We start from the raw sequence: 22369 nt of genomic DNA, 5'->3' as shown, positions 1-22369 counted from the left end.
TAGAATCTGAAGAGCGTGTTATAGAGTTGCTCAGTGCACTTTAGAAATTGACTGATGGAAATGCTGCACAAATAAATCAAAGTTCTCTAAAAAAGGATCAACTGATCCACTAAAGAAATAGATCAACCATGGATATTCTTAAACCTGAGTGAGTGGAAAAGGACTTTTCTTCCATAGAAGTTGGCCAAAATAGAATTTAAATCTTGCAAAGTCCTATTGAGTCCAACTAAACTGTTCTAAAAGCCGATCCTTTTTCTATTTCACTTCTATCGATTTCTGTAGCAAACTGGTCTTTCTCCACAGCACTTTGTATTGACCCTGTAGCTGATGGACCATTTCTCAAGCACCTTCCTCTTCTTCTGTAATAAATGGCCATTTTCGATAGTGCATCGCTTGATTTCTGAAACACGCTGCTTTATTATAGATTGCTTGACTCCTGGAGCACATTGCGCGTTCATAACTAGCAGGTGGCCCAGTTTCTATAACATGTTGGCTGATTTCTAATGCACTGGGTCCATAGCAGGTTGCCTTACTTCTACGGCAAGTTAGTCAATTTCTAGTTCACGTAGGTAGGCAGTAGATTGTTCGATTGCTATAGTACGTTGGACAACTTCTAGTTCACGCTGGTACGTAGAAGATTGTTCGATTGCTATAGTACGTTGGACAACTTCTAGTTCACGCTGGTACGTAGAAGATTGTTCGATTGCTATAGTACGTTGGACAACTTCTAGTTCACGCTGGTACGTAGAAGATTGTTCGATTGCTTTAGTACATCGGTCAATTTCTAGTTCATGCTGGTAGGTAGAAGATTGTTAGATTACAATAGCATGTTGATCAATTTCTAGTTCATGCAGCTAGGTGGTGAATTTTCGATTGGTACTGCATGTTGGTCAATTTCTAGTTCACACAGTTAGTTAGAAGATTGTTCGATTGCTATAGTACGTCGGTCAATTTCTAGTTCATGCTGGTAGGTAGAAGATTGTTAGATTACTATAGCATGTTGATCAATTTCTAGTTCACGCAGCTAGGTAGTGAATTTTTCGATTGGTACCGCATGTTGGTCAATTTCTAGTTCACACAGTTAGTTAGAAGATTGTTCGATTGCTATAGTACGTCGGTCAATTTCTAGTTCTCGAAGCGAGGTAGAAGATTGTTTGATTGCTATTTTCTAGTTCACACTGTTCGGAATGTTCAATTGCGACAGTACTTTGGTCAATTTCTGGTTCATGCTGGTAGGTAGAAGATTGTTTGATTGCTGTAGCACGTCGGTCAATTTCTAGTTCACGCTGTTAGATAGAAGATAGTTTGATTGCTGTAGCACGTCGGTCTATTTCTAGTTCACGCTGTTAGATAGAAGATTGTTTGATTGCTATAGCACGTCGGTCAGTTTCTAGTTCAGGCTGGTGGGTAGAATATTGTTCAATTGCTGTAGCATGTCGGCCAATTTCTAAATGTACTCTTTCTGACGAAAGGTTGGTTGGTCAATTTCCAAAGTTACTAAAGCCTTTGTATCAGTATAGTTGCTTCATGATGTCTATGGCACTTAAACCCTCAGGTATCCGAGCACTCAACGCTTTCAAAATAAACTGTAGTCGTTCTGTTGAACAAAGGCAATATATTCTGCTGCCGTTACGCCTTACTGCATGTGAGAAGATGCACTTTGTTCTGATCTGATGGTGAGGGGCCTGTCTACGGCTGCTGTTCTCAAGAGTGCATCCGAAATATAGCAATGTGAAAAAGATATTGCCTAACCAGCAAGAGAAATTGACCAAAGTGACCTCCAAACACACCAAAGAAGTTGATCAGTCTGCTAGAGGAGTTCTGAAAGTGCTACAGGAATAGTCACAAACCAACCAATTATTGTAAGAATCGGCAAGTGCAAAGAAATTGACCAATGTAGAATAGCGCTCAAGAAATTGACCCGACTGCTAGATAAGTTGATCAGTAAGGTACAGAAATTGATCAAAGCACCTTAGAAATCAGAAAACATGCTGTAAGAATCAATATCACATGGTTTTCTTGCGACAGGAATCGACCAGCGTGCCATCGAAGTTGACCCAAGTATTATCCCTGCTGTTCGAAACTATCAGATCTGCCAAAGTAATCCAATCATTGGCAAAAGCGCTACAGAAAGCGTTTAAGGTGTGACTGAAGTGTATCGAAGCGAGATAGGCTTCGAATCAACAAACTTGTGTACTCAGGTTAAAAACTATTCCTTAAATTCTCGAGTGTCAAAGATATGACTTGCTGGACAGCTACAAAAGTTTATGGGTTGAATGTGACTTAATTTTTCTTGGTACAGGGAGCAAAGAGCAGGTGTTTTCTCCATCACAGGTTATTGCGCGATTTGCTTTTTCGGTGGACACTGGACGCTAGCAAGATGAGAGGTGAAGCCATGAAGGTTCAGTGGCAGGTTTGAGATTGTAGACATTGAAAAATAGGAGATTAGAATGAATGAAGCAAGTGACCTCAGACAGCAGTGGAGCACCTTTCTCGGTACTCACACGCAGACCATGCTGGAATGACACACTCTACCAACAAGCTCTCTGCCATCCTATGCGCCTTGGTGCCGCTCAGGGGTATGAGACGCTTTATCAATGGAAGTAAAGCACAAAAAGCATCAGATCTGCACCCAAACGGGTGCTGAGGTAGAGAAGGCGGAGGGAGGTGTGTTCCCAGCTTTGCAGGTGTACAGTATGGGTCTGGGGTCAGTGGCACACTTTAAGCTGGTCAGGTGCCCACTGAAAAGGCAGTGGAGACGACACTGACTTGCGCATAGTTTCTTTTGTGAATGCCAGCTGCTGCCTCCAGAGAGGATAAAAAGACCCTTCCAAGCTGTTAAAATCCTGTTTTACGCTTTGCATTGTGTACTTGTCTGTTTCGATGGCTCACCGCTTGAAGGGGGGCACTGTTTTCAGGGGATGTTGTAAAGGGTCAAACATTTCGTTGGAAACATTCTGGGACTTGTAGTTTTGCTTTTCCTTACTATAATTTCAGGGCTAAACCCCCAGAATTCAGTGTGAAGAGAGACCTGGGTGACCTTGCATCATGGCAGAGTCCCCTGAGAGCTTCAGGCTGGGTGGGCTGCTCCCAGCTCACCTGGGACAGAGGGAGGTCTCTGGGCGGGGGGGGGGGGGGGGGTTACTCACCTCACAAGCTCAAGGGGCTGCTGCTTGGTATCTCTCTCTCTATGAGCTACTCACCCCTCATTGTGGGGCAGCTGCACATCTCACGGCTGTCTAACCCACTTACATGGCACAGCTTGAGGTCTCTGGACTTATGCACTGCTCACAGGGGTACTGTGTGAACTACTCCAGGCAGAGGTCTCTGGACTGTGTGAAGTATTCACATGGGACAACTGGGTGTCTCTGGACTGAATGAAGCACTCATGAGGGACAGATGGATGTCTCTGTACTGTGGTAACTATTCATGCTGGACAGACAGAGGTCTCTGGGCTGTATACACTACTCTTGTGGGTCAGCTGACTGCCTCTGGGCTGTATATATTTGTAAATGGATTGGTGGGACAGCTGGATGTCTTTGGACTATATGACGCACCCACAGGACACAGCTGGGTGTCTCTGTACTCCACGAACTACTCGTGTGGACAGCTGGATGTCTCTGGGCTCTATGCTCTACTCTTGGACAGCTGGCGGTCTCTGTGCTGTATACTACTGGAGAAAGAGGTTTCTGGACTGAAATACTCACATGGGACAGCTGAATGTCTGAACGAAGTACTAATGTGGGAGAACTGGGGGTCTCTGAACTGTATTAACTAATGTGGGGCAGGTGGTCGCTCTAGGACCTGTGGGCTGAGTGGCACCAGAACTTCTCTGGACTTTGTGAACTGTTCACTCTGGATAAAAAAACAGAACTAGAGATCCCTGGTCTGGGTGAGATACTCAATTCAGACATAGAGAACCTGAAATCTTTGGTCTGGGTGAGATACTCAATCCAGACATGGAGAGCCTGAGATCCCAAAGCTGGGTGAGATACTCAAACCTGACACAGAGAACCTGAGACCCCAGGTCTGGGTGAGATACTCAAACCTGAGGCGGGAGAGCCTGAGATCCCTGGTCTGGGTGAGATACTCAGACCTGAGGTGGGAGAGCCTGAGATCCCTGGTCTGGGTGAGATACTCAATCCAGACACAGAGAGCCTGAGATCCCGGGTCTGGGTGAGATACTCAATCCAGACACAGAGAGCCTGAGATCCCAGGTCTGGGTGAGATACTCAATCCAGACACAGAGAGCCTGAGATCCCGGGTCTGGGTGAGTTTCTCAATCCAGACACAGAGAGCCTGAGATCCCAGGTCTGGGTGAGATACTCAATCCAGACACAGAGTGCCTGAAATCCCGGGTCTAGGTGAGATACTCAATCCAGACACAGAGTGCCTGAGATCCCGGGTCTGGGTGAGTTTCTCAATCCAGACACAGAGAGCCTGAGATCCCAGGTCTGGGTGAGTTTCTCAATCCAGACACAGAGAGCCTGAGATCCCAGGTCTGGGTGAGATACTCAATCCAGACACAGAGTGCCTGAGATCCCGGGTCTGGGTGAGATACTCAATCCAGACACAGAGAGCCTGAGATCCCGGGTCTGGGTGAGTTTCTCAATCCAGACACAGAGAGCCTGAGATCCCAGGTCTGGGTGAGATACTCAATCCAGACACAGGGAGCCTGAGATCCCGAATCTGGGTGAGATACTCAATCCAGACACAGAGAGCCTGAGATCCCGAATCTGGGTGAGATACTCAATCCGGACACAGAGAGCCTGAGATCCCGAATCTGGGTGAGATACTCAATCCAGACACAGGGAGCCTGAGATCCCGAATCTGGGTGAGATACTCAATCCAGACACAGGGAGCCTGAGATCCCGAATCTGGGTGAGATACTCAATCCAGACACAGAGAGCCTGAGATCCCGAATCTGGGTGAGATACTCAATCCGGACACAGAGAGCCTGAGATCCCGAATCTGGGTGAGATACTCAATCCAGACACAGGGAGCCTGAGATCCCGAATCTGGGTGAGATACTCAATCCAGACACAGAGAGCCTGAGATCCCGGGTCTGGGTGAGATACTCAATCAAGACACAGAGAGCCTGAGATCCCGAATCTGTGTGAGATACTCAATCCAGACACAGAGAGCCTGAGATCCCAAATCTGGGTGAGATACTCAATCCAGACACAGAGAGCCTGAGATCCCAAATCTGGGTGAGATACTCAATCCAGACACAGAGAGCCTGAGATCCCTGGTCTGGGTGAGATACTCAATCCAGATATACAAAGCCTGAGATCCCTGGTCTGGGTGAGATACTAAATCCAGACACACAGAGCCTGATGTCCCTGGTCTGGGTGACATACTCAATCCAGACACAGAGAGCCTGAGATCCCTGGTCTGGGTGAGATACTCAATCCAGACACAGAGAGCCTGAGATCCCTGGTCTGGGTGAGATCGTAAATCCAGACACAGGGAGCCTGAGATCCCGAATCTGGGTGAGATACTCAATCCAGACACAGAGAGCCTGAGATCCCGGGTCTGGGTGAGATACTCAATCCAGACACAGAGAGCCTGAGATCCCAAATCTGGGTGAGATACTCAATCCAGACACAGAGAGCCTGAGATCCCAAATCTGGGTGAGATACTCAATCCAGACACAGAGAGCCTGACATCCCGAATCTGGGTGAAATACTCTTATCAAGACACAGAGAGCCTCAGATCCCTGGTCTGGGTGAGATACTCAATCCAGATATACAGAGCCTGAGATCCCTGGTCTGGGTGAGATACTCAATTAAGACACAGAGAGCCTGAGATCCCAAATCTGGGTGAGATACTCAATCCAGACACAGAGAGCCTGAGATCCCAAATCTGGGTGAGATACTCAATCCAGACACAGAGAGCCTGAGATCCCAAATCTGGGTGAGATACTCAATCCAGACACAGAGAGCCTGAGATCTTTGGTCTGGGTGAGATACTAAATCCAGACACACAGAGCCTGATGTCCCTGGTCTGGGTGACATACTCAATCCAGACACAGAGAGCCTGAGATCCCTGGTCTGGGTGAGATACTCAGACCTGAGGTGGGAGAGCCTGAGATCCCGGGTCTGGGTGAGATACTCAATCCAGACACAGAGTGCCTGAGATCTGTGGTCTGGGTGAGATACTCAATCCAGACACGGAGAGCCTGAGATCTTTGGTCTGGGTGAGATACTCAATCCAGACACAGAGAGCCTGAGATCCCGAATCTGGGTGAGATACTCAATCCGGACACAGAGAGCCTGAGATCCCGTATCTGGGTGAGATACTCAATCCAGACACAGGGAGCCTGAGATCCCGAATCTGGGTGAGATACTCAATCCAGACACAGAGAGCCTGAGATCCCGGGTCTGGGTGAGATACTCAATCCAGACACAGAGAGCCTGAGATCCCAAATCTGGGTGAGATACTCAATCCAGACACAGAGAGCCTGAGATCCCGGGTCTGGGTGAGATACTCAATCCAGACACAGAGAGCCTGAGATCCCAAATCTGGGTGAGATACTCAATCCAGACACAGAGAGCCTGACATCCCGAATCTGGGTGAAATACTCTTATCAAGACACAGAGAGCCTCAGATCCCTGGTCTGGGTGAGATACTCAATCCAGATATACAGAGCCTCAGATCCCTGGTCTGGGTGAGATACTCAATTAAGACACAGAGAGCCTCAGATCCCTGGTCTGGGTGAGATACTCAATCCAGATATACAGAGCCTGAGATCTCTGGTCTGGGTGAGATACTAAATCCAGACACACAGAGCCTGATGTCCCTGGTCTGGGTGACATACTCAAACCTGGTGTGGGAGAGCCTGAGATCCCTGGTCTGAGAAAGTTATTCAACCATGACATGAGAGGGCCTGAGCTCTGTGGCCTGGTGAGATGCTCAAGCCTGGCCTGGGACATCTCTGGTCTGAGAGAGATGCTCCAGCCTGACATTGTCACTTTGTGTGAGACAATCCGGACAAGGGGGAGTCTGGGGTCGCTGGTCTGAGTGGGACCATTACACCTGGCATGGGGCAGAGTGGGTGAGATACTCACTCCTTCCACGCGACACCTGAAGAAGACCCCGCGCTTGGCTCACAACAGGTAGGCAAGCGCCTCGGTTGTCAGAGCAAGGGGTCAAACGCTTTAAAAATAAAATACAAAAGCCACCCTGTAGGAAAACACCCTTAAGCCTTTGCACGAGTATGGCGTCTAGCTTCTTGTTTTTTGGTCTGTACAAACAGACACTTTCCCGAAAAGTGCTGCTTTCAGTGTCCTTTGACAAAACTGACGCACCTGAAAACTGCAATATTTGTATCAAAACGAACACGCACGACCACCAACAGGGGTGTATTTGTGTGGGGAAAAATGCAACTCCCCCGTCTCTTCAACTAGAGACAAAAAACCTTAGCGAGAGAGGCAAAGGGGGTTTCTTTTTCAGAGAAGGGACTAGCCTAGGAAATGTCATAAAAAAAATCAGACAAAAGCCCCCCCAAATATAAAGCTCTCAAAAAAAGGGAACGTGCTGAACATGGCACATCCTGTCCCTCACAGGGAGCGCTTTCCTTTGTCCCTAAGTTTATTTTACTGCAGGTCGTGAAACAAAACACAGACAACATGCATATGTATTTAGATACCCCGTCACCCCTCGCTCCCCAAGAGCTTAAACTTTTAATATTTGTGGAGTTTCTGGGATTTTTTCTACGTTTCCTCTCCCCGAGGAAGGGAATTGTTACCAGAAGTGGAATATCCTTTATTTATTTAAATGTCTGTCAGTGGGGGAGGGGCGGGTCTGCAGACTGAACTGGCGTTTCACTTTAAATGACTTGCAGGTAGAGAGGCAGCCGTCAGGGCCACTCTGGAATGTGCCCTAACAAGGTCTCGCTTTTTTTCTCCTTTATTTTAGGGAGGGCTGGGGGAGCATCTGTTAATAATCCAGAGAAAGCAAGTGTGTTCAGGCCCCGGTGCAATTTACTTTAAATGAGAAAATGTACCGGCTCCGCCCACCACTTTCCCCGGCACAATCGTTCTCAAACATTCATTTCCCCTGTCTGCTCCCCCCTTAGGGGTTTGCCGAAACAGAATATGACCCCACAAAAAAAAAGTGTCTTCTACTTTATATTTTCCAACCCTGGAGATTTTCATTTTCTTTAGTTATTAAATTTGTATTATCGCCCTTACGGGGAAACAAAGTGTGAAAAAAGGATATTAGTTAATATAGGGTTTTTTATATATACTATTAGAGTGCACGCCTTCAAACTGGTTTCCTGATTGGTTCATTATTTCTAAACTAAATTGTCTTAAGTGCATTGACCAATAGAAATGGGAAGAAGAGGGTGGCACCTGCAGGGCGCCAAACAGATGACGTCAATCCAGTCCCTTGTTATGATTCGAGGTGGTTATTGGAGTGCTTTGTTATTTGTTCACCACCTGCGTTTGGGAATAGCTTGACAGTCATTTCGCTCAGCCATCTATTTTCGCCTACACTAAGCGGAAAAAACTTTTTTCGCATTCTACCCTGGATGGCTCTGTGACGTAAACGCTGGTGACGTCATTACGTGGCCATGCAAACTGTACTGGGTACGTGGCTCACGCCCTTCGACATTGAGAGGGGGAGCAGGCCAAGCGCCCCCCCCCCCCCCCCTGCTGACCCAGCATAGATACAGGGGGTGCCTCCCCGGCCTGCAAACAATGGGGGGTTTCCAGCCCATCACCCTATTGTGTGTGTTGGGCTGTGCAATGTTTGGAGTAGGGTGGCGGGTCATCCAATCACTGCTCGTCTTCTGTCCCTTTAATGAGTAACTGAGGGAATACCAGATTTCGCTGCTGAAAACTATACGTCTCCTTTGACTGTAAACACCGTGCGTGTTCCTTCCCATGGGGACGTAAGGATGGCGTAAAATAAAGGGGAGTGAATGAGTAACTTTGCCTGCTAAGAAAATCCACAAATCGACACCAGGGGAACAGGCCGCTACAATGCAGAGGTCACCCCTCCCCCCATCTCCACTCCCCCAGCAGAAGGCTATTTTATCACTGTGTGTGGGGTGCAAGGTAATTATTGACTTTGCTGCAAAGCGAGGCGACAGAGTTCGCAAAAGTTTTTTCCCGTTTCGTGAATGAATTAACAATCTCTCGTTTCACTTTGTTTGTGTGCACAGAAGCAGTCGTCACAAACGTCGCCTCGCAGCCCTGCCTATTTCTTTCACGATTTTTCTCACTTAAAAAAATCCCAGGAAATTCAGACGCGCCGCCGGGGTCGTGGTTTCTGGTCAGGTCTGTGGGGTCGGGTGTGAATGTTTTTTAGGCCTGGCTGGCTCTCGGGTGGCAGGCTGGCTTCATGTTCATCAATGTCTGAAGTACCTCTAATTTAAACTCCAAAGATGAAACCTGCCATCCTTGTGAGAGGTGCTCTCATGGGGCAGAACAGCTCTTGGCAGCTCCCCCAAGGCCTCCAATACTCTTTTAGGTCTTGCCTAAGGTTTTGTGGCGCGGCATATTGTTATTTTACAATGGGTTTTAAAGTCCGCCTGTTGCCTCCCATTGGTTGACTTCAATGTCACTCATTTGATTGCTTCTTATTGGATGTCTTGTGTGGGCTTTACTTCCGCCTCATGAGTTTGGCCATCCCCTGGAGCAGGGATGCTTTAACCATCCACTGATGGCGAATTAACTTCTTTCGAGCGCACCCCTGTGTTGCTTCGGCATCCATCCCAGCCCTGAGTTGCTTTCGCCCACCACCCTTGTTGCTTCCTCCTCCACCCTTCCCTGCATTGCTTCCACACTCCACCCACTTTTGAAAAAAACATGTTTTTTTTCTTTTTTAATTATCCATCCAACTTAGATTGGTTACTGAAAAGAAAAAAAAACATGCATCATTTTCTAGGCGTGCACCTACAAAATTATTATTATTATTATTATTTTGCATCCTTTAGTCATGTGGCACATTATCAGGGATGCTCTGCAGCATAGCTGAAACCATTGACAAAGCAAATAGTTCTCAAAGTCGAGACCTATTGGCTTTGCCAATGCTTGTTGAGTCTTATCACAAAACTATGGGGTCAGTGCGCTGAAAGGGTGATGTATTTTGGGGCTCCCAGAGAAAGTCACTAAAAACAAACTGGACCACCTTACAAATAAACACAGTTTTATGGGCGCCGCAATGTAAAGTTGCTGCCTCCGAAAGCCAAATAGTCACGCCTTTTGGGGAAACACCTAGTTGCCCAAATCATGAGATTAGTGGGTTAAAAACACAAAATCCGGAGGCCTACTAACTACTGTAAAAATTTTTGGGGGGTTTGTGAAAAGTTAGTGAATTGTGCCATGCTATGTTAAACATCAGGTTTGGGGAGGGGGTAGGAGTTAAAGGGGAACTAGGTTTTGTTAGTTGAAATGGATCAATTTTTCTGCACAAACTGATTATTTTTTTGCAAATTTCATTGATAACTGGGAAGCTTGGAATTAAATCTGGAGTCTAAAAGATACTTTGACTGTGTACACAAAATGCCCCCAGTGCTTCGAGCTTCACCTGGTATTGCGGAGTGTGTGTGTTTTTTTTCTTACATATTGACTGATTGAACCGTCTTTGGTAGGCTGCAATGTTTGTGGTAGGGCCTTTATCGAAACATCTCAGCGAAACATCAGCATTAATAGCAAAAAATTTCAGATTAGTTACAGAGCGCGCGCCCTTCGCCATGATGCGCTGTGACCTGGCAGTGCCTTTCCAGACTGAAGTTGGATCTCAGCCCGTAGGGTGCTGCAAAGCAAGCCTTGAAATCACTGTAACTGCTGCCATTGTTGACAACCGTCACAAATTCCCAACAATAACTGTTTTCCATTTTACGAGGATGAGTCACACTCATATTTTTCTTGCCGCCCACCAAGAGCCGGAGGACAGGGCACTGATAAAATGTTTTGATAGCTGAACTTTTATCCTCCCCTCTTCTCTCTCTCTTTTTTTTGCGATATCCTCATCCTGAAGCCGTTTAACTTTATGTGATATTTTGCCACCCCTTGCAGAAACAGTATTCTGCTGCATGATTATCAGCCTTTCATTGGAGGGTTGCACTGCTCGGTGGGTGTCTTGCTTCAAAGATGGTGTATTGGCTTCACACGGCCTGAAGCAGGTCAGCTACGCTGCAATGAAAAGTTTGAAAAAGACCGAAACATGTGGGTCATGGCTGCTAAGTAAGTCGAAATTAAATAGAAAACCCGCCTAACAGAGCCAGTTGCCTTCCTTTTACATTTTCTTTCACTTTGTTTTTGTCAGTCACCCCTTTTTACCTTCTATACCAGTTGGTTACTTACTTTGATAACTTTATTTCGGTCATAGACCATAAAAGTGCAATAAAATATATACAAGGACAATGTTAAAATATAAATACATCGAGTTAAAAGGTTATTAAACAGTAGATATCAAAGTAATAGTTGTAAATGGAAGCGGCCGTCCCTTAGTCCTTGTGGATTATCACGGATCTTCTCCTCCACATACCGAGAAGAAACCTGGAAACAGCGAAGACAATGGGGGGGGGAGGTAGTATCATAAGTTAAGACTCTAAGGGCGAGAGCACAGTGCCTAAAGCCCAAGTTCTTGCAAAGTGGGGTAATCCAGCACTTCCGAATTTCGCCATATGCTGGGCAGAAGAAGAGGTTATATGAAGGTGTTCGGGGTAAGAGGGCGAAGTGATCCTCCCGGATATGGTAATTAGGATGGCTTCGACAAGCTCGTCCTTGAAACAGAGATACCTGTCCCTCATTGGTGTGTTTTAGGGAGGAGATGCCTCCCTTGCCAGAGTTTCAGGCCGCTCATGATCCCCTTCCTGAGCATGCCTGGGACAGGCAGTGTGAGGGGTTTGTGAAACATGCATATACTGTGACCGGCTTGTTGTGTGTTGAAAGACAGTGTGAGAAGCTTTGGGACCACTAGACAGACCATGTGAGGAGATTGGCCTCTATAGAAGGATAATGGAGTTAGCGTGTTGCATGTGAAAGACACCGTGAGGAGCTTAGACCCATGAAGAGGGCATTTGCGTGGCTTGATTCACTCTGGCTGACAGTGAGAAGAGCTTGGAATGGATAGACGTGTGAGGGGTTTGAGGCACCCCTCAAACAGCGCCCAGAACCCTGGACTCTTAGGAGCTGGAGGCACATGGACAATGTGAGGAGTTTGGTGCACAAAGATCAGGTCTGAGGAGCTTGGGGCCGCAGAGAGACAGGTCTGGGTGACTTGGCCCCGCAGAGGGACAGGGCTGGGTGACTTGGCCCCACAGAGACAGGGCTGGGTGACTTGGCCCCACAGAGACAGGGCTGGGTGACTTGGCCCCACAGAGACAGGGCTGGGTGACTTGGCCCCACAGAGACAGGGCTGGGTGACTTGGCCCCACAGAGAGACAAGGCTGGGTGACTTGGCCCTACAGAGGGACAGGGCTGGGTGACTTGGCCCCACAGAGACAGGGCTGGGTGACTTGGCCCCACAGAGAGACAAGGCTGGGTGACTTGGCCCCACAGAGAGACAGGGCTGGGTGACTTGGCCCCGCAGAGGGACAATGCTGGGTGACTTGGCCCCATAGAGAGACAGGGCTGGGTGACTTGGCCCCACAGAGAGACAGGGCCGGGTGACTTGGCCCCACAGAGAGACAGGGCCGGGTGACTTGGCTCCACAGAGAGACAGGGCTGGGTGACTTGGCCCCATAGAGAGACAGGGCTGGGTGACTTGGCCCCACAGAGGCACAGGGCTGGGTGACTTGGCTCCACAGAGGCACAGGGCTGGGTGACTTGGCCCCACAGAGTGACAGGGCTGGGTGACTTGGCCCCACAGAGAGACAGGGCCGGGTGACTTGGCCCCACAGAGAGACAGGGCTGGGTGACTTGGCCCCACAGAGAGACAGGGCTGGGTGACTTGGCTCCACAGAGACAGGGCTGGGTGACTTGGCTCCACATAGACAGGGCTGGGTGACTTGGCCCCACAAAGAGACGGGGCTGGGTGACTTGGCTCCACAGAGACAGGGCTGGGTGACTTGGCCCCACAGAGAGACAGGGCTGGGTGACTTGGCCCCACAGAGAGACATGGCTGGGTGACTTGGCCCCACAGAGGCACAGGGCTGGGTGACTTGGCCCCACAGAGGCACAGGGCTGGGTGACTTGGCCCCACAGAGAGACAGGGCTGGGTGACTTGGCTCCACAGAGACAGGGCTGGGTGACTTGGCCCCACATAGACAGGGCTGGGTGACTTGGCCCCACAGAGAGACAGGGCCGGGTGACTTGGCCCCACAGAGAGACAGGGCCGAGTGACTTGGCCCCACAGAGAGACAGGGCTGGGTGACTTGGCCCCACAGAGAGACAGGGCTGGGTGACTTGGCCCCATAGAGAGACAAGGCTGGGTGACTTGGCCCCATAGAGAGACAGGGCCGGGTGACTTGGCCCCACAGAGGCACAGGGCTGGGTGACTTGGCCCCACAGAGAGACAGGGCTGGGTGACTTGGCCCCACAGAGAGACAGGGCTGGGTGACTTGGCCCCACAGAGAGACAGGGCTGGGTGACTTGGCCCCACAGAGAGACAGGGCTGGGTGACTTGGCTCCACAGAGACAGGGCTGGGTGACTTGGCCCCACAGAGAGACAGGGCTGGGTGACTTGGCCCCACAGAGAGACAGGGCTGGGTGACTTGGCCCCACAGAGAGACAGGGCTGGGTGACTTGGCCCCACAGAGAGACAGGGCTGGGTGACTTGGCCCCACAGAGAGACAGGGCTGGGTGACTTGGCCCCACAGAGACAGGGCTGGGTGACTTGGCCCCACAGAGAGACAGGGCCGGGTGACTTGGCCCCACAGAGGCACAGGGCTGGGTGACTTGGCCCCACAGAGAGACAGGGCTGGGTGACTTGGCCCCACAAAGAGACGGGGCTGGGTGACTTGGCTCCACAGAGACAGGGCCGGGTGACTTGGCCCCACAGAGAGACAGGGCTGGGTGACTTGGCCCCACAGAGGCACAGGGCTGGGTGACTTGGCCCCACAGAGAGACAGGGCTGGGTGACTTGGCCCCACAGAGACAGGGCTGGGTGACTTGGCCCCACAGAGACAGGGCTGGGTGACTTGGCCCCACAGAGAGACAGGGCTGGGTGACTTGGCCCCACAGAGACAGGGCTGGGTGACTTGGCCCCACAGAGAGACAGGGCTGGGTGACTTGGCCCCACAGAGAGACAGGGCTCGGTGACTTGGCCCCACAGAGAGACAGGGCTGGGTGACTTGGCCCCACAAAGAGACAGGGCTGGGTGACTTGGCCCCACAGAGAGACAGGGCCGGGTGACTTGGCCCCACAGAGACAGGGCTGGGTGACTTGGCTCCACAGAGACAGTGCTGGGTGACTTGGCCCCATAGAGAGACAGGGCTGGGTGACTTGGCCCCACAGAGAGACAGGGCCGGGTGACTTGGCCCCACAGAGAGACAGGGCTGGGTGACTTGGCTCCACAGAGACAGGGCTGGGTGACTTGGCCCCATAGAGAGACAGGGCCGGGTGACTTGGCCCCATAGAGAGACAGGGCCGGGTGACTTGGCCCCACAGAGGCACAGGGCTGGGTGACTTGGCCCCACAGAGAGACAGGGCTGGGTGACTTGGCCCCACAGAGACAGGGCTGGGTGACTTGGCCCCACAGAGACAGGGCTGGGTGACTTGGCCCCACAGAGAGACCGGGCTGGGTGACTTGGCCCCACAGAGAGACAGGGCTGGGTGACTTGGCCTCACAGAGAGACAGGGCTGGGTGACTTGGCCCCACAGAGGGACAGGGCTGGGTGACTTGGCCCCACAGAGAGACAGGGCTGGGTGACTTGGCCCCACAGAGACAGGGCTGGGTGACTTGGCCCCACAGAGAGACAGGGCTGGGTGACTTGGCCCCACAGAGAGACAGGGCTGGGTGACTTGGCCCCATAGAGAGACAGGGCCGGGTGACTTGGCCCCATAGAGAGACAGGGCTGGGTGACTTGGCCCCACAGAGAGACAGGGCTGGGTGACTTGGCCCCACAGAGACACAGGGCTGGGTGACTTGGCCCCACAGAGACAGGGCTGGGTGACTTGGCCCCATAGAGAGACAGGGCTGGGTGACTTGGCCCCACAGAGAGACAGGGCCGGGTGACTTGGCCCCACAGAGAGACAGTGCTGGGTGACTTGGCCCCATAGAGAGACAGGGCTGGGTGACTTGGCCCCACAGAGAGACAGGGCTGGGTGACTTGGCCCCACAGAGAGACAGGGCTGGGTGACTTGGCCCCACAGAGAGACAGGGCTGGGTGACTTGGCCCCACAGAGACAGGGCTGGGTGACTTGGCCCCACAGAGAGACAGGGCTGGGTGACTTGGCCCCACAGAGAGACAGGGCCGGGTGACTTGGCCCCGCAGAGGGACAGTGCTGGGTGACTTGGCCCCACAGAGAGACAGGGCCGGGTGACTTGGCCCCGCAGAGAGACAGGGCCGGGTGACTTGGCCCCACAGAGAGACAGGGCCGGGTGACTTGGCCCCACAGAGACAGGGCTGGGTGACTTGGCCCCACAGAGAGACAGGGCTGGGTGACTTGGCCCCACAGAGAGACAGGGCCGGGTGACTTGGCCCCACAGAGAGACAGGGCCGGGTGACTTGGCCCCGCAGAGGGACAGTGCTGGGTGACTTGGCCCCGCAGAGAGACAGGGCCGGGTGACTTGGCCCCACAGAGAGACAGGGCCGGGTGACTTGGCCCCGCAGAGAGACAGGGCTGGGTGACTTGGCCCCACAGAGAGACAGGGCCGGGTGACTTGGCCCCGCAGAGGGACAGTGCTGGGTGACTTGGCCCCACAGAGACAGGGCTGGGTGACTTGGCCCCACAGAGACAGGGCTGGGTGACTTGGCCCCACAGAGACAGGGCTGGGTGACTTGGCCCCACAGAGAGACAGGGCCGGGTGACTTGGCCCCACAGAGAGACAGGGCTGGGTGACTTGGCCCCACAGAGAGACAGGGCTGGGTGACTTGGCCCCACAGAGAGACAGGGCTGGGTGACTTGGCTCCACATAGACAGGGCTGGGTGACTTGGCCCCACAGAGAGACAAGGCTGGGTGACTTGGCCCCACAGAGACAATGCTGGGTGACTTGGCCCCACAGAGAGACAGGGCCGGGTGACTTGGCCCCACAGAGAGACAGGGCTGGGTGACTTGGCCCCACAGAGAGACAGGGCCGGGTGACTTGGCCCCACAGAGGGACAGAGCTGGGTGACTTGGCCCCACAGAGAGACAGGGCTGGGTGACTTGGCCCCATAGAGAGACAGGGCTGGGTGACTTGGCCCCACAGAGAGACAGGGCTGGGTGACTTGGCCCCATAGAGAGACAATGCTGGGTGACTTGCCCCACAGAGGCACAGGGCTGGGTGACTTGGCCCCACAGAGAGACAGGGGTGGGTGACTTGGCCCCACAGAGACAGGGCTGGGTGACTTGGCCCCACAGAGACAGGGCTGGGTGACTTGGCCCCACAGAGACAGGGCTGGGTGACTTGGCCCCACAGAGACAGGGCTGGGTGACTTGGCCCCACAGAGAGACAAGGCTGGGTGACTTGGCCCCACAGAGACAGTACTGGGTGATTTGGCCCCACAGAAAGACAGGGCTGGGTGACTTGGCCCCACAGAGACAGGGCTGGGTGACTTGGCCCCACAGAAAGAGAGGGCTGGGTGACTTGGCCCCACAGAGACAGTGCTGGGTGACTTGGCCCCACAGAGACAGGGCTGGGTGACTTGGCCCCACAGAGACAGGGCTGGGTGACTTGGCCCCACAGAGACAGGGCTGGGTGACTTGGCCCCACAGAGAGACAGGGCTGGGTGACTTGGCCCCACAGAGAGACAGGGCTGGGTGACTTGGCCCCACAGAGAGACAGGGCTGGGAGACTTGGCCCCATAGAGAGACAATGCTGGGTGACTTGCCCCACAGAGGCACAGGGCTGGGTGACTTGGCCCCACAGAGACAGGGCTGGGTGACTTGGCGCCACAGAGAGACAGGGCTGGGTGACTTGGCCCCACAGAGACAGTGCTGGGTGACTTGGCCCCACTGAGACAGGGCTGGGTGACTTGGCCCCACAGAGACAGGGCTGGGTGACTTGGCCCCACAGAGACAGGGCTGGGTGACTTGGCCCCACAGAGAGACAGTGCTGGGTGACTTGGCCCCACAAAGAGACAGGGCTGGGTGACTTGGCCCCACAGAGAGACAGGGCTGGGTGACTTGGCCCCACAAAGAGACAGGGCTGGGTGACTTGGCCCCACAGAGAGACAGGGCTGGGTGACTTGGCCCCACAGAGACAGGGCTGGGTGACTTGGCCCCACAGAGAGACAGGGCTGGGTGACTTGGCCCCACAGAGAGACAGGGCTGGGTGACTTGGCCCCACAGAGACAGGGCTGGGTGACTTGGCCCCACAGAGAGACAGGGCCGGGTGACTTGGCCCCACAGAGAGACAGTGCTGGGTGACTTGGCCCCACAAAGAGACAGGGCTGGGTGACTTGGCCCCACAGAGAGACAGGGCTGGGTGACTTGGCCCCACAGAGACAGGGCTGGGTGACTTGGCCCCACAGAGAGACAGGGCTGGGTGACTTGGCCCCACAGAGAGACAGGGCTGGGTGACTTGGCCCCACAGAGACAGGGCTGGGTGACTTGGCCCCACAGAGAGACAGGGCCGGGTGACTTGGCCCCACAGAGAGACAGGGCTGGGTGACTTGGCCCCACAGAGACAGGGCTGGGTGACTTGGCCCCACAGAGAGACAGGGCCGGGTGACTTGGCCCCACAGAGAGACAGGGCTGGGTGACTTGGCGCCACAGAGAGACAGGGCTGGGTGACTTGGCCCCACAGAGAGACAGGGCTGGGTGATTTGGCCCCACAGAGGGACAGGGCTGGGTGACTTGGCCCCACAGAGGGACAGGGCCGGGTGACTTGGCCCCACAGAGAGACAGGGCCGGGTGACTTGGCCCCATAGAGAGACAGGGCTGGGTGACTTGGCCCCACAGAGACAGGGCTGGGTGACTTGGCCCCATAGAGAGACAGGGCTGGGTGACTTGGCCCCATAGAGAGACAGGGCTGGGTGACTTGGCCCCATAGAGAGACAAGGCTGGGTGACTTGGCCCCACAGAGACAGTGCTGGGTGACTTGGCCCCACAGAGACAGGGCTGGGTGACTTGGCCCCACAGAGACAGGGCTGGGTGACTTGGCCCCACAGAGAGACAGGGCCGGGTGACTTGGCCCCATAGAGAGACAGGGCTGGGTGACTTGGCCCCACAGAGACAGTGCTGGGTGACTTGGCCCCACAGAGACAGGGCCGGGTGACTTGGCCCCACAGAGAGACAGAGTTGGGTGACTTGGCCCCTTAGAGAGACAAGGCTGGGTGACTTGGCCCCACAGAGACAGGGCTGGGTGACTTGGCCCCACAGAGACAGGGCTGGGTGACTTGGCCCCACAGAGACAGGGCTGGGTGACTTGGCCCCACAGAGACAGGGCTGGGTGACTTGGCCCCACAGAGACAGGGCTGGGTGACTTGGCCCCACAGAGACAGGGCTGGGTGACTTGGCCCCATAGAGAGACAGGGCTGGGTGACTTGGCCCCACAGAGAGACATGGCTGGGTGACTTGACCCCACAGAGAGACAGGGCTGGGTGACTTGGCCCCACAGAGACAGGGCTGGGTGACTTGGCCCCACAGAGAGACAGGGCTGGGTGACTTGGCCCCACAGAGAGACAGGGCTGGGTGACTTGGCCCCACAGAGAGACAGGGCTGGGTGACTTGGCCCTACAGAGGCACAGGGCTGGGCGACTTGGCCCCACAGAGACAGGGCTGGGTGACTTGGCCCCACAGAGAGACAGGGCTGGGTGACTTGGCCCCACAGAGAGACAGGGCTGGGTTACTTGGCCCCACAGAGAGACAGGGCTGGGTGACTTGGCCCCACAGAGAGACAGGGCTGGGTGACTTGGCCCCACAGAGGGACAGGGCTGGGTGACTTGGTCCCACAGAGGAACAGTGCTGGGTGACTTGGCCCCACAGAGAGACAGTGCTGGGTGACTTGGCCCCACAGAGAGACAGGGCCGGGTGACTTGGCCCCACAGAGGGACAGGGCTGGGTGACTTGGCCCCACAGAGGGACAGGGCTGGGTGACTTGGCCCCATAGAGACAGTGCTGGGTGACTTGGCCCCATAGAGACAGTGCTGGGTGACTTGGCCCCACAGAGGGACAGGGCCGGGTGACTTGGCCCCATAGAGACAGTGCTGGGTGACTTGGCCCCACAGAGAGACAGGGCCGGGTGACTTGGCCCCACAGAGGGACAGGGCTGGGTGACTTGGCCCCACAGAGAGACAGGGCTGGGTGACTTGGCCCCACAGAGACAGGGCTGGGTGACTTGGCCCCACAGAGACAGGGCTGGGTGACTTGGCCCCACAGAGAGACAGGGCTGGGTGACTTGGCCCCACAGAGAGACAGGGCTGGGTGACTTGGCCCCATAGAGAGACAGGGCTGGGTGACTTGGCCCCACAGAGGGACAGGGCTGGGTGACTTGGCCCCACAGAGACAGGGCTGGGTGACTTGGTCCCACAGAGGAACAGTGCTGGGTGACTTGGCCCCACAGAGAGACAGTGCTGGGTGACTTGGCCCCACAGAGAGACAGGGCCGGGTGACTTGGCCCCACAGAGGGACAGGGCTGGGTGACTTGGCCCCACAGAGGGACAGGGCTGGGTGACTTGGCCCCATAGAGACAGTGCTGGGTGACTTGGCCCCATAGAGACAGTGCTGGGTGACTTGGCCCCACAGAGGGACAGGGCCGGGTGACTTGGCCCCATAGAGACAGTGCTGGGTGACTTGGCCCCACAGAGAGACAGGGCCGGGTGACTTGGCCCCACAGAGGGACAGGGCTGGGTGACTTGGCCCCACAGAGAGACAGGGCTGGGTGACTTGGCCCCACAGAGAGACAGGGCTGGGTGACTTGGCCCCACAGAGGGACAGGGCTGGGTGACTTGGCCCCACAGAGAGACAGGGCTGGGTGACTTGGCCCCACAGAGAGACAGGGCTGGGTGACTTGGCCCCACAGAGAGACAGGGCTGGGTGACTTGGCCCCACAGAGACAATGCTGGGTGACTTGGCCCCACAGAGACAGGGCTGGGTGACTTGGCCCCACAGAGAGACAGGGCCGGGTGACTTGGCCCCATAGAGAGACAGGGCTGGGTGACTTGGCCCCACAGAGACAGGGCTGGGTGACTTGGCCCCACAGAGACAGGGCTGGGTGACTTGGCCCCACAGAGACAGGGCTGGGTGACTTGGCCCCACAGAGACAGGGCTGGGTGACTTGGCCCCACAGAGACAGGGCTGGGTGACTTGGCCCCACAGAGACAGGGCTGGGTGACTTGGCCCCACAGAGACAGGGCTGGGTGACTTGGCCCCACAGAGACAGGGCTGGGTGACTTGGCCCCACAGAGGGACAGGGCCGGGTGACTTGGCCCCATAGAGAGACAGGGCTGGGTGACTTGGCCCCACAGAGACAGGGCCGGGTGACTTGGCCCCATAGAGAGACAGGGCTGGGTGACTTGGCCCCACAGAGACAGGGCTGGGTGACTTGGCCCCACAGAGACAGGGCTGGGTGACTTGGCCCCACAGAGACAGGGCTGGGTGACTTGGCCCCACAGAGACAGGGCTGGGTGACTTGGCCCCACAGAGAGACATGGCTGGGTGACTTGACCCCACAGAGAGACAGGGCTGGGTGACTTGGCCCCACAGAGACAGGGCTGGGTGACTTGGCCCCACAGAGAGACAGGGCTGGGTGACTTGGCCCCACAGAGAGACAGGGCTGGGTGACTTGGCCCCACAGAGAGACAGGGCTGGGTGACTTGGCCCTACAGAGGCACAGGGCTGGGCGACTTGGCCCCACAGAGACAGGGCTGGGTGACTTGGCCCCACAGAGAGACAGGGCTGGGTGACTTGGCCCCACAGAGAGACAGGGCTGGGTTACTTGGCCCCACAGAGAGACAGGGCTGGGTGACTTGGCCCCACAGAGAGACAGGGCTGGGTGACTTGGCCCCACAGAGACAGGGCTGGGTGACTTGGCCCCACAGAGAGACAGGGCTGGGTGACTTGGCCCCACAGAGAGACAGGGCTGGGTGACTTGGCCCCACAGAGAGACAGGGCTGGGTGACTTGGCCCTACAGAGGCACAGGGCTGGGCGACTTGGCCCCACAGAGACAGGGCTGGGTGACTTGGCCCCACAGAGAGACAGGGCTGGGTGACTTGGCCCCACAGAGAGACAGGGCTGGGTGACTTGGCCCCACAGAGAGACAGGGCTGGGTGACTTGGCCCCACAGAGAGACAGGGCTGGGTGACTTGGCCCCACAGAGGGACAGGGCCGGGTGACTTGGCCCCACAGAGAGACAGGGCTGGGTGACTTGGCCCCACAGAGAGACAGGGCTGGGTGACTTGGCCCCACAAAGAGACAGGGCTGGGTGACTTGGCCCCACAGAGACAGGGCTGGGTGACTTGGCCCCACAGAGAGACAGGGCTGGGTGACTTGGCCCCACAGAGACAGGGCTGGGTGACTTGGCCCCACAGAGACAGGGCTGGGTGACTTGGCCCCACAGAGACAGGGCTGGGTGACTTGGCCCCATAGAGAGACAGGGCTGGGTGACTTGGCCCCACAGAGAGACATGGCTGGGTGACTTGACCCCACAGAGAGACAGGGCTGGGTGACTTGGCCCCACAGAGACAGGGCTGGGTGACTTGGCCCCACAGAGAGACAGGGCTGGGTGACTTGGCCCCACAGAGAGACAGGGCTGGGTGACTTGGCCCCACAGAGAGACAGGGCTGGGTGAGTTGGCCCTACAGAGGCACAGGGCTGGGTGACTTGGCCCCACAGAGACAGGGCTGGGTGACTTGGCCCCACAGAGAGACAGGGCTGGGTGACTTGGCCCCACAGAGAGACAGGGCTGGGTGACTTGGCCCCACAGAGAGACAGGGCTGGGTGACTTGGCCCCACAGAGAGACAGGGCTGGGTGACTTGGCCCTACAGAGGGACAGGGCCGGGTGACTTGGCCCCACAGAGAGACAGGGCTGGGTGACTTGGCCCCACAGAGAGACAGGGCTGGGTGACTTGGCCCTACAGAGGGACAGGGCCGGGTGACTTGGCCCCACAGAGACAGGGCTGGGTGACTTGGCCCTACAGAGGGACAGGGCCGGGTGACTTGGCCCCACAGAGAGACAGGGCTGGGTGACTTGGCCCCACAGAGCGACAGGGCTGGGTGACTTGGCCCCACAGAGCGACAGGGCTGGGTGACTTGGCCCCACAGAGAGACAGGGCTGGGTGACTTGGCCCCACAGAGACAGGGCTGGGTGACTTGGCCCCACA

General features: G+C 54.9%; 1 protein-coding gene across 2 annotated transcripts in view; it reads left to right on the top strand.

Moving 5' to 3' along the window:
* The window catches only part of EFNB3 (ephrin B3), a 417083-nt gene that overhangs the window by 854 nt on the left and 393860 nt on the right, over positions 1-22369 (top strand). The gene's annotated exons all lie outside the window — the stretch shown is intronic.

Source organism: Lissotriton helveticus, chromosome 12, assembly GCF_964261635.1.
Source record: "Lissotriton helveticus chromosome 12, aLisHel1.1, whole genome shotgun sequence".
NCBI classification, from domain to species: Eukaryota; Metazoa; Chordata; class Amphibia; order Caudata; family Salamandridae; genus Lissotriton; species Lissotriton helveticus.
This window is presented reverse-complemented; position numbering and strand designations above follow the sequence as displayed.